The sequence below is a fragment of the Macaca mulatta genome, chromosome 11 (assembly GCF_049350105.2).
Source record: "Macaca mulatta isolate MMU2019108-1 chromosome 11, T2T-MMU8v2.0, whole genome shotgun sequence".
NCBI lineage: Eukaryota > Metazoa > Chordata > Mammalia > Primates > Cercopithecidae > Macaca > Macaca mulatta.
In genome coordinates, this window is record NC_133416.1 from 83,905,116 (window position 1) to 83,920,542 (window position 15,427).

Consider the following 15,427-nt stretch of genomic DNA (forward strand, 5'->3'; position numbering starts at 1 on the left):
AAACACCTCGTCTTATATTTCCTAAAAACAAAGACATCTTCTTTTACATAACCATTGAATAATGATCAAAATTAGTAATTAACATTAATGCAAAAGTATTGTCTAATCTATAGATTATATACCCATCCTTTTGCCAGTGGTCCTGAAATAATGTCTATTATAACAAAACAAAGTCTGGATTAGATGTTGTATTCAATTTTTACAACATGGAGTAGGGATGGTCTTTGAACGGTTTGAATGCAATGGTAATCATAAGACGTGTGGATTGGCTCACTTTTGTTAAGGGCTCATTAAGATCGCCCCCCACCCCCTAAGCTTTTTTGTAAGTGACAGGTTCAAGTTACCAACTTCCAAGGCAGGCCATGAAATATGGAAAGTCTCTAAGGTAGTATTTAAAGAGATGCTTGTCTTCTGTATCCCTAGAGCAAACTGTGCTGATTATGAGACCCAGGATTGACCTTTAAGGTAACATAGCTGCAAAGGAAATGCACTCCCTTGACAAGTCTTCTATGCCAGCAAGGCCCTGGTAGGGAAAGAATGGAATCCTGAGACCTGTAGTGGTAGGATTTAGGTGGAAAAGCCTGAGAAATTTCCACTCTCAGATTCTTCTGAACTCTGTGTTGGAACAAGTAGCTCCTTCTGCTTTGCTGGAACAGAACAGCCTTCTCTTGTGTGGAGACCCTGCAAATACTTCAGATGAGGAATAGCATATACCTAAACAAGGAATGGTAAACCTGGCTAATATTTACCTGAAGGAAAAGGGGATACAGGCATGGGAGTAGGTCTTGAAAGTGTTAGGCCAAGGAGGGGAGAATATAAAGGTGGACAGGAGAGAACATATTGACTCTGAAAAACACTTGGAGTTTCATGATATGGCAAGGACACATGGAGCTGGACCTAATATACTTCTGGGATGGTTCCATGGAGCCTGGACAGGATGAGGGCCTATAGCAAATGAGGGAGAGATTCTAGAAGTACCTTGACTGCCTAGAGAAAGGTGTCAGAAGGATCCAGGATGTTAGAATGTTAGAGTAAATTTGTAATATATGACCTGAGAACCCATCATGTGACCAAATATTCCTTCTAAGTGTTCAGAGGACATACCCATCTCCAGGGAAGTAAGAAACACACTGATGAGGGTGCCATTGGCATCCATGGGAAGTTCCGTGGTGGCCATCCACTGTAGTTGACAATCAGAGATGATATTATGGAACTGGACTCCCTAATATCAACTGGGTTGATAAGAATCCAAAATAGCAAAGGCCAGATGGTAGTGCTTGACTGACAGAAGGAAACAGTATATAATTATAATAATGAGCTGCAAGGCCAGAGTGGCAACCAGAATGCCTTCACCCACAGGGCTCTGTGATAGTGACTAATAAGACCATAGCATTTCTTGGGGCAAGTTAAATGAGCATCAACTAGCGTATTACTTGACCTGTATACATAAAAAGAAAACACCGACAGCTGGTGAGCAGAAGGCTGATGTCAGCTGTCTCATTGGAAAATTGCAGCCCCTCAGCCAGTTTACAGACGAAGGGACTTCTCAGAACCAGAGCTCATCACCTGAAAGGAAAGCTGAGTAAAGGCCCTGCAATAATAGCACAAAGTATATTCACTATATACTTCCCCATTCATTCCACAAAAGGACACACATCCACGCTATGGTTTGCATGTTTGTCCCCTCCAAACCTCTTGTTGAAATTTGATCACCAATGTTGGAGATAGGGCCTATTTGGAAGGTTTTGGGTCATGGGGGTGGATCCCTCATGAATACATTGATGTCGTCCCTCAGGGATGAGTGAGTTACCACTCCATTAATTCCTGCCAGAGCTGGGTTTTAAAAAGAGCCTGGCACATCTTCCCTTTTCCTTGCTTTCTCTCTCTCCATGTGATCTCTGAACATACAGGCTTCCCTTCCCTTCCCACCACGAGTTGAAGCAACCTCAGGCCCTCACCATATGCAGATGCTGGTACCATGTTTCTTGTACAGTCTGTAGAACTGTGAGCCAAATAAATCTCTTTTCTTCATAAATTACCCAGCCCTCAGGTATTACTTTACAGCAACACAGACTAAGACAACCCATTTATGGAGAAACTATATGTATTAGTCTGTTGTCACACTGCTATAAAGAAATGCCTGAGACTGGGTAATTTATAAATGAAAGAGGTTTAATTGACTTGCACTTCCTCACGGCTGGGGAGGCCTCAGGAAACCTACAATCATGGTGGAAGGTGAAGGGGAAGCAGACACCTTCTTCACAAGGCAGCAGGAGGGAGACAGAGAACGCAGGAAAATCTACCATTTATAAAACCATCTGATCTCATGAGAATTCACTCACTATTATGAGAACATCACAGGGAAAACCACCCCCGTGAGCCAATCACCTCCGACATGATCCCTCCTTTGACACCTGGTGATTACAATCTGGATTACAATTCAAGATGAGATTTGGGTGGCGACACAGAGCCAAACCATATCACTGTACATTGAAAAAAAAAGGGGGGGCTGGGCATGGTGACTCACACTTATAATCCCAGCACTTTAATAGACTGAGGCAGGAGGATTGCTTAAACCCAGTGATTCGAGACCAGCCTGGACAATATAGCAAAAACACATTTTTACAAAAAATACAAAAATTAGTTGAGTCTGGTGGTGCATGCCTGTGGTCCCAGCTACTTGGGAGGCTAGAGGGGAGGATTGATTGACCTGGGTAGGTAGAGGTTGTGGTGGGTAAGCTGTGATTGTGCCGCTGCACTCCAGCCTGGGAGACAGTGAGACCCTGTCTCAAACAAAGAAAAAAAAAAAAAAAAAGGAAAAAAAAATGGTAAAGAAAAGAAAAATAAAGGGAACCATTCAGACATTTCGAGGCTGGTTGCATAATAAGTTCTGAGCTAATGTTAATACCAGGAAGCTAGAAACATGCTTCTAAGTCGAGTGGGCACAAAGAACAGATGGTCCAGGTTCATTTCACTATGGTCTAACAGAGTCACAGATACACCCTCTGCTTATATCCCTAGTTTCCCAAGGGAACAATTGGAATGGCTATATTAACAACTGGAAGAACCCTCACCTTGGTTTCCTGATGTGTAGTGAGAGTTATTATGATAGGAACAACCAGGGTAAGTCCCTGAAACTGCACACTCTCACTGGCTAAGACAGTGAATTAGAAGGAATACAACTTCCTGAGAGGAAATACAAAGATTAGTGTCACCTTCAAAGACTCAATAGATGTGGACATGTTGGTTCAATTTGCCTATTTAGGCTGTTTGGCTAGTGCAAAAACCAGATTCTTCATAGGAAATAATGGTGGACTATTGTAAGCTTTATCTAAAAACAGCCCCAATCATAGGTGCTATGTGGGGGGTTGTATATTTACTAGAACGTGACAACAGTATTTGGTGCCTGATATGTGGTTATTGCTCTAGTGAATAGGTTTCTCTCAATCCCTATGAATAAAAAGGAGCAAAATAAGTTACCTTTTGGCTGGGCGTGGTGGCTCACACCAGTAATCCCAGCACTTTGGGAGGCTGAGGAAGGCAGATCACAAGATCAGGAGATTGAGACCATCCTGGCCAACACTGTGAAACCTCGTCTCTACTACAAATACAAAAAATTAGCCGGGCGTGGTGGCGGACGTCTGTAGTTCCAGCTCCTAGGGAAGCTGAGGTAGCAGAATGGCGTGAACCCGGGAGGCAGAGCTTACAGTGAGCTGAGATTGCGCCACTGCACTCCAGCCTGGACAACAGAGTGAGACTCCGTCTCAAAAAAAAAAAAAAGAAGTTACCTTTTATGCGGGAAGAAGAGCAGCACACACTCACTGCTTGCTTCAGGACTATGTTAACTTTCTTGCTCTGCATCACAATATACATTGTCCATAGGTCACTGATCAGTTTGGCATTCTGCAGAATATTGTGCTATACCGATGGCATCGTGCCAATGGACATGGCTAGTCAGTGGGTAGCAAGGTGTTTTCATACCCAATGGTATCATAAATGAGAAAATGCAACAGCCCTTATCCAATAATGCCAAATCAACTAAAGGTACCAGCCCCTCCAGGATAAAGAGCTGGAAAATCCACTAGGCAAACAACCTAGGTCAAGTTGTGGTGGAAGAGAGAGAGGATGAATATCAATTATGAAAACAATTACAACATCAGGAACTGTTGCTTGTTCCTCCAACACTTTTGTATAATATCTTCCATAGGTATTGCTGTCAGTTACCACCTTGAAGGCTCTGTACTAGACTACATATGATGAAGATTCCTAGCAGATCTGAGAAATACACCATATGGGGTATATCAGACATATTTTGCCCACTTCATACCCACAGCTACCAGTTGAGCCAGGATGACATCTGATAGCTGCACTAGGTATCTTTTGCTTTCTACCCCGAGGCTTCTCTGCTGTGCAAACACAGGAGTATGAGGGAGCAAACACTTCCTGGTGCAAGTGCATATCAGTAGGGGATAAGATTATCCCTTCTTCTGTGTCTCAGCAAACAATTCTGAATTCTGGCTCCTCAGAAGTTCTCCAGCAGGCCCAAGTCCCCACTGCCTAAAAACGTAACCTGCTAAATAATGCACCTCTGTATTGGTTTTCTTGTTGTGGTTTACTCCTGGTCTCCCACTCCCAACTCTTGTTCTCTGGCGTTACCTCTCAAAATAAATGAAAGAGAGAGCACCCTTGTTTAGGTTCTTTTTAGGCAACCCAAGCCAAGGCAACAAAGTAAGATAGAGCCCCAAATGTGCTCCTATAAGGTTTTTCAAAGAAAGTAACACTTGAGTTAGGTCTTAAAGTTTCACCTAAGAAATTGTCCAGGTGGACAAGAAGAAAGGGTGTTCCAAGTAGAAATAATAGCATGGACAAAGGCAATGTAGCAGGAAAAGTCTTCATAAATTCAGGGAATTTCAAGTGTTTCACAATGGAAGGAGCAATAGATTCATGTACTTGTGGTGGCAGGGGATGTTGGAAATGTAAACAAGAGTGAGATACAGAAGATTTTATGTGGCATGCCAACTGGGCCTTCTTTTTGTAAACAACAAGGAAGCAATTAAGTTAATCCCTTTACCAAACCTTCTGCCTAACCTGAAGCAATGTGAAAATGAGCTCACTTTCCAACACTGATGCATGAGTTGCTGTTACCTATGAACATTCATTTAAAGATGAAGCTGCTCTCAGAGAGCTGATTGAAATTTCTTGAGAAAATGTGTGGTAACATGAAACAGACATTGTTGACTACCTATCCAAATCCATTTCTTCTCCCCCTCTCCAGCCTTGCTAGGGAAAGCCCCAGTTTTGTTTGTGCTTACTGACTACATAGTCTTGTGTTTAAGGGAGTCTTGTGTTCAAGGGAGAGGCTCCTTGGCCTCAGGTGATCATCTAAGCCAGAGGTTGGCAAACTTTTCCGGTAAAGGACCAGATAGTAAATATCTTAGGCTTTGTGAGCCATATGGCCTCTGTTCCAACTACTGAATTCTGCTGTTGTAGTGTAAAAGCATTCTTTAAGAATACCTAAACTTTCTTCACAGATATCGAACTTTGAATTTCATGTAATTTTCTTACATCACAAAGTACTCTTCTTTTTATTTTTTACCAACCCTTTAAGAATGTAAAACTCATAGCTCACAGGCCATACAAAAACAGGCAATGAATCAGATTTTACCTGTAAGCCATTGTTTGCCAACCCTTCATGTAAGGTAATCAGGGTGGTTTCATTTCCTTTGACCAAAGATTGGTTTTAGCATGGACATGTAATTAAGTCCTGACAAATGTGATCTGCAGATGTTCCTTAGTTCAAAAAAGAGGCCCATGGGAAGGAACAGTCCTTTTATTGCCTGTGGATACGGCTGTGTGATGCATAATGCCCAGAGCGGCTGCAGCTATCCTGAGGACATGCGGTTTCTCACCTTTAGCTGAGAATAGCAGAACAGAGGAAGGAATCTGGAATCTCCATGACATTACTGAGCTGTTGAATTAGCCTACAGCATACTTGGATCTTTATGATATTATGAAACTGTTAAATTAAACCTGACTCTAAACTTCTTTTTGTGAGAAATAATAAAGGCCTTTATCATGCAGGCCACTTTATTTAACTGTTACTTAAAGCCCAAAATATTCTGACTGAGATAAAAGGACCCAGGAGCATACTAGGTAAGCCATTAAATAGAATAAAATAGAAGTATAAGTGCTGCCATGGAAAGATGCCTAAAATGGATGGGCGTGGTGGCTCATGTCTGTAATCCCAGCACTTTGGGAGGTGGAGGTGAAAGGATCACTTGAGTCCAGGAGTTTGAGACCAGCCTGGCCAACATGGCGAAACCCTGTCTCTACTAAAAATACACAAATTAGCTGGGCATGGTGGCACACACCTGTAGTCCCAGCTACTCAGGACGTCAAGGCTGCAGTAAGCCATGATTATGTTACTGCACTCCAGCCTGAGCGACAGAGCAAGACTCTGTCACCAAAAAAAAATAAAAAAAAAAGAAAAGTCTATCTAAGACAAATTCTTAAGTGAAAAAAGCAAGGTGTGGAACAGTTCACACAGTTAACATATGATGTTTTATGGATATATATGCATATATCTTAAGATTTTGGAAAAACTATGATTAATCATGATAAATTTTTGGAAGTGTTGGAATGAGTAGGGAGGAAAATAGTTTTATTTTAATTATCTGTCTTATTTTTTTAAAATGTTAATGTATGTGCAGTTATTACTTCTGGAATTAAAAAACTGATTTAAAAAATCAAAGAAATGAAAAAAATGTTGACTTTCTAGATAGGCAGGTATTTTGAATAGGATTCTGTGGGAATATGACAATATGGCAACTCATTGCTGATGGCCTATAATGGAAAAAGGCCCTAAATTCAGATAGATGATTTCACTTTTATTAGTGAAATATCTTTAGCCATGCCATCTTCTCTCTGAGTGAAGCTTAGAAGGTTAAAACTTAGAGTAGAAAACTAAGGAATACCAGATATTGCAACTACAACAGTTCAGTTCCTCTTATCTCCCTGAGACACAGAATTTTTAATGGACTGCCTTTGGGTGTTTGTACCGTGCCTCGTCTCATTTACCATGTGCATTAATTATTTAGAAGTCGGAAAAAGGGTTTTTACTGATGGAAGTGCTTTCTAAGGTTTCACCAGTAAGACTTCACCTGTCTGGGAATGATTTAGGTAAGGAAGATAAATAGTCTGTTAAGAGAATTGAGAAAAACAGAAGAAGACCTATAGTAGGAGGGATTCAGGATAAAAATCAGGAAGAAATTTCCGATCATAAAAACTGTCACAGAACAAAGCAAAGGTTACTTGCAGAGACTGTGGTCTTTCATTATGACAGTTTAAAAGGAAATTATTATCTATCTAGGATGATATTATTACTTTTATTAGAATTATATAGATGAAAGAGACTTTGGGCCAGGTGCAGTCGCTCACGCCTATAATCTCAGCACTTTGGGAGGCTGAGGCAGTGGATCACCTGAGGTCAGGAGTTCAAGACCAGCCTGGCCAATGTGGTGAAACCCCCTCTCTACTAAAAATACAAAAAATAGCTGGACGTGGTTGCAGGTGTCTGTAATCCCAGCTACTAGGGAGGCTGAGGCAGGAGAATGGCTTGAACCTGGGAGGTAGAGGTTGCAGTGAGCCGAGATCACGCCATCGTACTCAAAAAAACTAAAAAAAGTTGAATTCGAGATTAATTTTGAGGCTAAAATGAGGAAAAATCATGCAATGAATGAAGTAACCAATTATAGAAAGAATACACCTCAACAATGAGGGGCAGATGAATTAAGGGGACTCTCAGGTTCAGTGACTTGGAAATATTCTCTAGAGCACCTGATTCTAGCAGCATATCAAAAGCTAAGCAGTTGTGGAGGAAAACTCACATGTTTGGGGGATTTCTGAGATGTCCAAGGGGCTAACTACATCACAGACATTTTCTACATTAATATCTGTTAAAAAAATCAAGAACATTTACCAATTCAAAAACCAACAAATGAAGGGGGCATACCCTTGAGTTAAAAAGTGAAACATAAAAAACAGGCACACAAAGACATACTATGAAACAGAGCAGAAGAGAATGAATGGGTTACATCCTGACTCTGCCCTCTCATCCATTTACCCACTTCAAGCTATACTGATAAATATACCAAATTCTGAGATTCACATGAATATCCCCAAATTTGTAGACAAGCAAACTCAATGGGTCTTCGTACATGTTCCGTTTTCTCACTTTACATTGCTACAAGTGGCTGAGAGAAAGGCAGATGAGATGGGGAAAGTGAACTATGGGACTGACTCTCATGCAAGTGAAGGCTCTGGGGATACTCATTAACATGTGGAAACTGATGTCTGCAGATATTCCCCTATGCGAATAAGATGTAATTCTCACCTAGATGGAGTGAATAACAACTCAGCAAAGAGAGCAGGATCCAGGTTTTCTAAGGCAGCCTGTCTTGCTTGTCTCAGTCAAGCTTATTTCTTCTGCACCCTTTTTCTTGAGGTACATGAAAGTAAAGAGAAGATGAAATACTTTGTCCTCAAACAGAAACTAAGAATGAAAACCAAAATGGGCTCAGATATGGAGGGAAGAAAGTTAAAAAGTCCCCCACACAGTATCACAACCAATGAAATGGCTATCAGAGCTATTTAAGCCTGAGCAAGATGAAAATAAATAGCATGGCAACTATGTAAGCACAGATAACTTATGTAACTTTCCTCAGGTCATAGAATTAAGATGACAGCGCATGGAGGTAGTGCGTCTGGCCTGAGAAGTCTGGATAGAAAAATATTTTGACTTACTAAACTGTCTCCTACATAAGATAAATCAGCTGAGCCAACTACAGTTAGAATTCCAACTCTAAGTTTGATTCCAAGGTGTAAATAAGCCAATGAGTGGAGCCCCTGGTTCCTGATGAAATAACCTTAGGACATAAAACAGTCAGGATACATCTCTACAATGATGGACCAGGAACCTGGGGAAAGGGTCAGGGACAGCTGGATTGGGGAAGATTCTGAAAGTGGTTTGATAAAAGTCTAGGCCTACAATAGTTACCGTACATCTATACTGTACTAATGAAGTCCTGATAAAAAATAGTTTACTTGTATTTATTTATTTTGCGATGGAGTCTCCCTCTGTTGCCCAGGCTGAAGTACAGTGGTGCCATCTCAGCTCACTGCAACCTCTGCCTCCTGGGTTCAAGCAATTCTTCTGCCTCAGCTTCAAGAGTAGATGGAACTACAGGTGTGTGCCAGCACGCCCAGCTAATTTTTGTATTCTTAGTAGAGATGGGGTTTGACCATATTGGCCAGGCTGATCTCAAACTCCTGACCTTGTGATCCACCCACCTCGGCCTCCCAAAGTGCTGGGATTACAGGCATGAACCACCGTGCCTGGCCAAAATTTACTCTTAATATCTTCCTCAACAGGAGTCTTGGCAGGGGTCCAGCATCGCCGAGTCAAGGCACTCAACACCGTAACTGTCGCCCTTTTCATTCCTAAGGTAAGTGTATCTGAACCATGAAAGTGTCCTGGACTAGAATCAGGGGTTGGAGGAGAGTAAACACTAGTAGGTGGGACCAGTTCCTTCTTGTTCATAACAGCCAAATCAGTGGCCTTTTTTCTTTTAAAGACAAAATGCAACGAAAGCCCAGTTTGTTCCCAATGTAGGTTTGGGTGAGTGATGTGTGGACATTAGTCCTGTAGTCCAGGGGTCATTCAGAAAAACATAAACGACCTTAAGTATATGTCAGCATAGAAGAGGCAAGCAGATAATAGGGAGAGGTGTGGAAAGGATGTGGGAGGTCACTGAGAGCATGTTTTGACTTTTTCACATTTTCCCCTAATTTATACACAAGGCTATAGCATAAAGCTTCTCTCAACTGCTTTAATTGCCTGATGGTAGCAATCTAAAAGGTCTATTTTTAATAAAAATTCATTTACTTCCTCTTACAGCTATGCATTAATTATAGCCAATTATAAAAATAGTTTCCTGACATTGTTGAATTGTCATAAAAAAGCTAGCAAATAGTGTATTTGACATTGGATCCGAGGGTTAATCTCAAAGCAACAAAAGTATGTCTTTCTGTCCAGTCATGACACATACTAGCATATATCAAATTCATGGCCTATTAGTTGTTGTCTACATATTTGATTTCAGGAATTGTTGATGCATCATTAGTTGTTTGCAAACCACCTAATGTGTAGATGTCTACAGACTCCCCATATATTAGAGATCCCATGTAGTCATTATGTTAACTCACTGTAAAGGGTTAACTCACCTACCTCTTAGGCTTCCTACGAGGATTAAATAAAATAATGTACATGAAGCACATGACTAGCCAGGAGTTCGAGACCAGCTTGGACAACGTGGCAAAAACTCATCTCTACAAAAATACAAAAAAACTTAGCCAGACATGGCTGCACACACGTGTAATCCCAGCTACTTGGGAGGCTGAGGCACGAGAACAGTCGGAACCCCGGAGGTAGAGGTTACAGTGGGCCAATATCGTACCACTTCACTCCAGCCTGGGCAACAGAGCAAGAGTGTCTCAAAAAAAAGTGGATTTAACATTTTAAATGTTCTTAGATTTGAGTAACCTTTTTTGGATCATACATGCCTTTGAAACTCTAATGAAAGCTGCAGACTTTCTCCCTTGAAAAAAAGTGCATACACATATAAGAAGGGCTTTCACTGATTGCTGTCTCAGTTGGGAGGAGGAGAGGGTCTTAAGCTTGTTCAGTCAAGCCTTTCTGATTTTCTCCACTTACCTCCCCACGTATGGGTGCTCAGGAGGTTCCTTTGGGCTTACAGGTGCCCTGGAAAATTGCAGACGGTGCGAGTCAAATGGCAAAGAGTAAAACCTAGTGGCACTGCTGCCACGACCACACCTTAAGCTCCTAAGGAGTAGTAAAATGATGGAGTGCTGCTGCAAAAGAGAAATTTGCTCTCAAATACAGAATGAGGCAAGGCTCTTGGTGTTGAGAGGTCTCTGATTCATGAGGCTCCTGAGGAATCTCGCTCTTGCGGGGGAATCTTCTTTTCTTCTCTGAGTGCATTTGCCATTTCCTGGAAGCAGGATGCATTCTCAGACAAGCTCACATCCAGCAATCCATACTCTTGCTCTCTTCCTACTTTAAAATATATACATTGTTGCTTCAAATACTCATTATTTCTTAACACAAAATCCCATTATCTTCTGTTTCATAAGGATATTGATGGCTCTTGAAGGCTGACCCCAAGTTATTAGCACTGATTCTCTTCACAAATGGGAACCGCTGTCTTCAAATTTCCTGGACAGAAGAAATTTTCACACACCTCCTCCTCCTCCTCCAACAAAAATATCAACAAAATAGGTCACACGTTACTTTTAAGGAAGCAAAGTTTAGAAATAAATCAGTTCTGCTAAGTCAGGTTAAACATTTTGATCTTGCTGGATTCTTGTACACATATAACTCTGTAAATGATTTTGGAGGTTTCAGGTTTTACACACTATACTATATTGTTATATAACAAATTATTTCAAAATTTACGTCTTAGAAAAATACTTATTTTCACATAGTTTTAGTGTGTCAGGAGACCAGGTGCCGTTTAAGCGGGTGGTCCTCGCTCAGAGTCTCTCATAAGCTCGTGGTTGAGAGGTCAGGTGCAGTTGCAGCCATCTAAAGGCTTGACTGGAGCTGGAGGATCCGCTTTTAAGGCAGCTCACTTTCATACCTGACAAGTAGTGTTGGTTCTTGGCAGGAGGTCTCAGTTTGTTGTCAGGCAGACCTCTCCACAGGGCTGCTTGAATGTCTTCATGATATGGCAGCTGGCTTCCCCAACAGCTACGGATCCAAGAGAGAACAAGGTAGAAACCGTGATGCCAGGCCGGGCGCGGTGGCTCAAGCCTGTAATCCCAGCACTTTGGGAGGCCGAGACGGGCGGATCACGAGGTCAGGAGATCGAGACCATCCTGGCTAACACAGTGAAACCCCGTCTCTACTAAAAAATACAAAAAAAAAAAAAAACTATCTGGGCGAGGTGGCGGGCGCCTGTGGTCCCAGCTACTCGGGAGGCTGAGGCAGGAGAATGGCGTGAACCCGGGAGTCGGAGCTTGCAGTGAGCCAAGATCCGGCCACTGCACTCCAGCCCCGGCGACAGAGCAAGACTCTGTCTCAAAAAAAAAAAAAAAAAAAAAAAAAAAAGAAACCGTGATGCCTTTTATGCTCTGGACTCAAAGGTCACACACTATTCCCACAATATCTCATTGGTTCCACAGGTCAGCTCTACTCATGGTGGGAGGGTGCAAAGGCGTGCGTACCAGGAGACAAGAGTCACTGTGGGCCTTCCTGAAAGTTGACTACCACATATGCTAAATTATACACATTCTCTTTAATTCTCTGGTCTTGCTTTACCTATATCACTCTAAAAAATAGGAGTGCAAAAAAACTGTCCTCACTTCACTTCAAATAGGATTGTAGAGTACTGTCAGGTGTGACTTGTCAATATAGCAAACCCTGTGCCTCATTCCAGCTCTAAGTAGTCAGTACTTATTTTGTCCACAATTCAATGAAACACAGAAATTTGTGAAATGGCTTATAGGAAAATCTTATAATTGATTAACTTGGTTAGAATTCAAAGTATTATGATTATTTATTTAGTTGAGTCAAATAATATGAGTGACAGTTTAAAACGTATCTCTATGTTGTGGTTAGTGATTCCAACATTTACACAGAACAAATGTTTAATAAATAATTGTTAAATTTTAGAACCAATAAGTGAATACAGAGCCGAGCACAGCGGCTCACGCCTGTAATCCCAACACTTTGGGAGGCCAAGGTGGGCAGATCGCCTGAGGTCAGGAGTTCGAGACCAGCCTGGCCAACATGGCGAAACCCTGTCTCCACCAAAAAAATACAAAATTACCTGGGCATGGTGACATGCGCCTGTAATCCCCAGCTACTAGGGGAGGTTGAGGCAGGAGAATCGCTTGAACCCGGGAGGCGGAGGTTGCAGTGAGCCGAGATCGCGCCATTGTACTCCAGCCTGGGCAACAAGAGCGAAACTCCATTTCGGGGAGTTTCGCGCTCTCCCGGCTGTCTCCGCTGCTGTGCGCCGCCTAGGTGTCCGGGCGATCCATTGGCAGCAGCAAGGGCCACGATGACAGACTACGGCCAGAAGCAGCGCAGGAGTCCATCTACCCTGACTCCTTCATGGTATTATCAGAAAATCCACCCAGTTTCACCATTACTGTGACATCTGAGGCTGGAGAAAATGATGAAACTGTCCAGACTACCCTCAAGTTTACATACAGTGAAAAATACCCAGATGAAGTTCCCCTTTATGAAATATTCCCTCCGGAAAATCTGGAAGAGAATGATGTCTCAGACATTTTAAGATTACTAGCAGTACAGGCTGAAGAAAATCTTGGTATGGTGATGATCTTTACTCCAGTGACAGCTGTGCAAGAAAAATTAAATGATATAGTAGATCAGATAAAAACTAGAAGAGAAGAAGAAAAGAAAACAAGAAACAGAAGCAGAAAAGGTTGAAAAGCAATTATTCCATGGCATCCCAATTACAATAGAGAATTTCTTAAATTGGAAGGCCAAGTTTGATAAAGAATTCTTGGAACTTAAAAAGAAAAGCATAAAAGAAGAACGAGCAAGAAAAAATAAATTAAGTGGGAAACAACTACTTGAACAGATCATAATCTTGACACATCTGATATCCAGTTCTTGGAGGATGCTGGAAACAATGTGGAGGTGGATAAGTCTTTGTTCCAAGAAATGGATGACTTGGAGCTGGAGGATGATGAGGATGATCCGGACTACAATCCTGCTGACCCAGAGAGTGACTTAGCTGACTAATGGACGTCCCCATCTGCAGAGAGGCTTAACTGCCACAGCATCTGTGGCTATGCTCAGAGGGTCTTGATTTTCCTTTCTTTTATTCTAAGAAAAATTATTTTCAGGAGAATATTCTTCTGATAGCTTTCATCATTGAACTTGACAAACTGACCTTAAAATTTCAAAAAAAAAAAATCAGTTTTGTTTCTACACACTAACAATGAACTATTTGAAAAGAAAAATTAAGAAAACAATCCCATTTATAATAGCATCAAAAAGAAAAAAATACTCAGGAATAAATTTAACCAAGGAGGCAAAAGGCATGTATGCTGAAAACTACAAATCATTGATGAAAGAAATGAAAGAAAACACAAATGGAAAGACATCCTGTGTTCATGGATTGGAAGAATTAATATTTAAAAAGTGTCTATCCTACTGAAAGTGATCTATAGATTCAATGCAATCCTATTCAGTGGTGTTTTTTATAGAAATAGAAAAAAAAAATCCTGAAATTCATATGGGACCATAAAAGACCCTGAATAGACAAAACACTCTTGAGAAAGAACACAGAGGCATCACATTTCCTGATTTTAAAATACATCTCAAACCTATAGTAATTAAAACAGTATGGAACTGGCATAAAAACAGACATACAAGCCAATGGAACAGAATAAAGATCTTCAAACTAAACCCACACACATACTGTCAACTGGTCTTTCACAAGGATGCTAAGAGTATACAAAGGGGAAAGGACATTTTATTCAACAAATGGTGCTGGGAAAAGTGGATATCCATATGCAAAAAGGATGACATTGGACCCTTATCTTGCACCATACAAAAAAATCAACTTGAAATAGATTAATGACTGAAATTTAAAATATAGAACTATAAAACTGTAAAACACTTAGAAGAAAACATAGGTGAAAACTGCATGACATTGGGCTTGGCAACAATTTCTTGGATACTACAGCAAAAGCACAAGCAACAGAAGCAAAATTAGACAAGCAGAATTAAATTGAACTAAAAAGCTTCTGCACAGCAAAATAAACAGTCAGCAAAGTGAGGAGGCAATCTACAGAATGGGAGAAAATATTTGTAAATCATGTATATGACAAGGGATTAATATCCAAACTATTCAATGAACTCCTACAACTCAAGAGCAAAAACTCTCAGATAATCCAATTAAAAATGGGCAAAAGACTTAAGTAAAAATTTCTCCAAAGAAGAAATACAAATGACCAGGTATACGAAAAGATGCTCAACATCACTAATCATCAAGGAAATGCAAATCAAAACCACAGTGAGATATCACTTCACACCTACTAGGATGGCTATTATGAAAAAAATAAAAACAAAAAACATAAGGGTTAGCAAACATGTGGAAAAACTGGAACCTTTGTACACTGTAATGTAAAATGGTTCAGCAGCTATGGAAAATGGTATGATGGGTCCTCAAAAAATTAAAAATAGAACTACCATATGATCCAGCAATTCACTTCTGTTTATATATTCAAAAGAATTGAAATTGGGATCTCAAAGACATAAAACATTCTCATGTTCATTGCAGCATTATCACAATAGCCAAGATATGGAAAC

General features: G+C 40.9%; 1 protein-coding gene and 1 pseudogene across 12 annotated transcripts in view; one reads left to right on the top strand and one right to left on the bottom strand.

Moving 5' to 3' along the window:
• The window catches only part of LOC114671063 (uncharacterized), a 64,362-nt gene extending 52,191 nt beyond the window's left edge, over positions 1 to 12,171 (bottom strand). For 10 of the 12 annotated variants that reach the window (XR_013401250.1, XR_013401248.1, XR_013401245.1 and 7 more), the window contains exon 1: positions 10,772 to 12,171. The gene's annotated coding sequence lies outside the window, so the exon portion shown is untranslated. The remainder of the gene's footprint in view (positions 1 to 10,771) is intronic. The other 2 variants (XR_013401246.1, XR_013401244.1) reach the window with 2 other exon arrangements.
• A 971-nt stretch (positions 12,172 to 13,142) lies between these two features.
• On the top strand, positions 13,143 to 14,719 carry LOC694032 (RWD domain-containing protein 1 pseudogene; annotated as a pseudogene).
• The last annotated feature ends 708 nt before the right edge of the window (positions 14,720 to 15,427 follow it).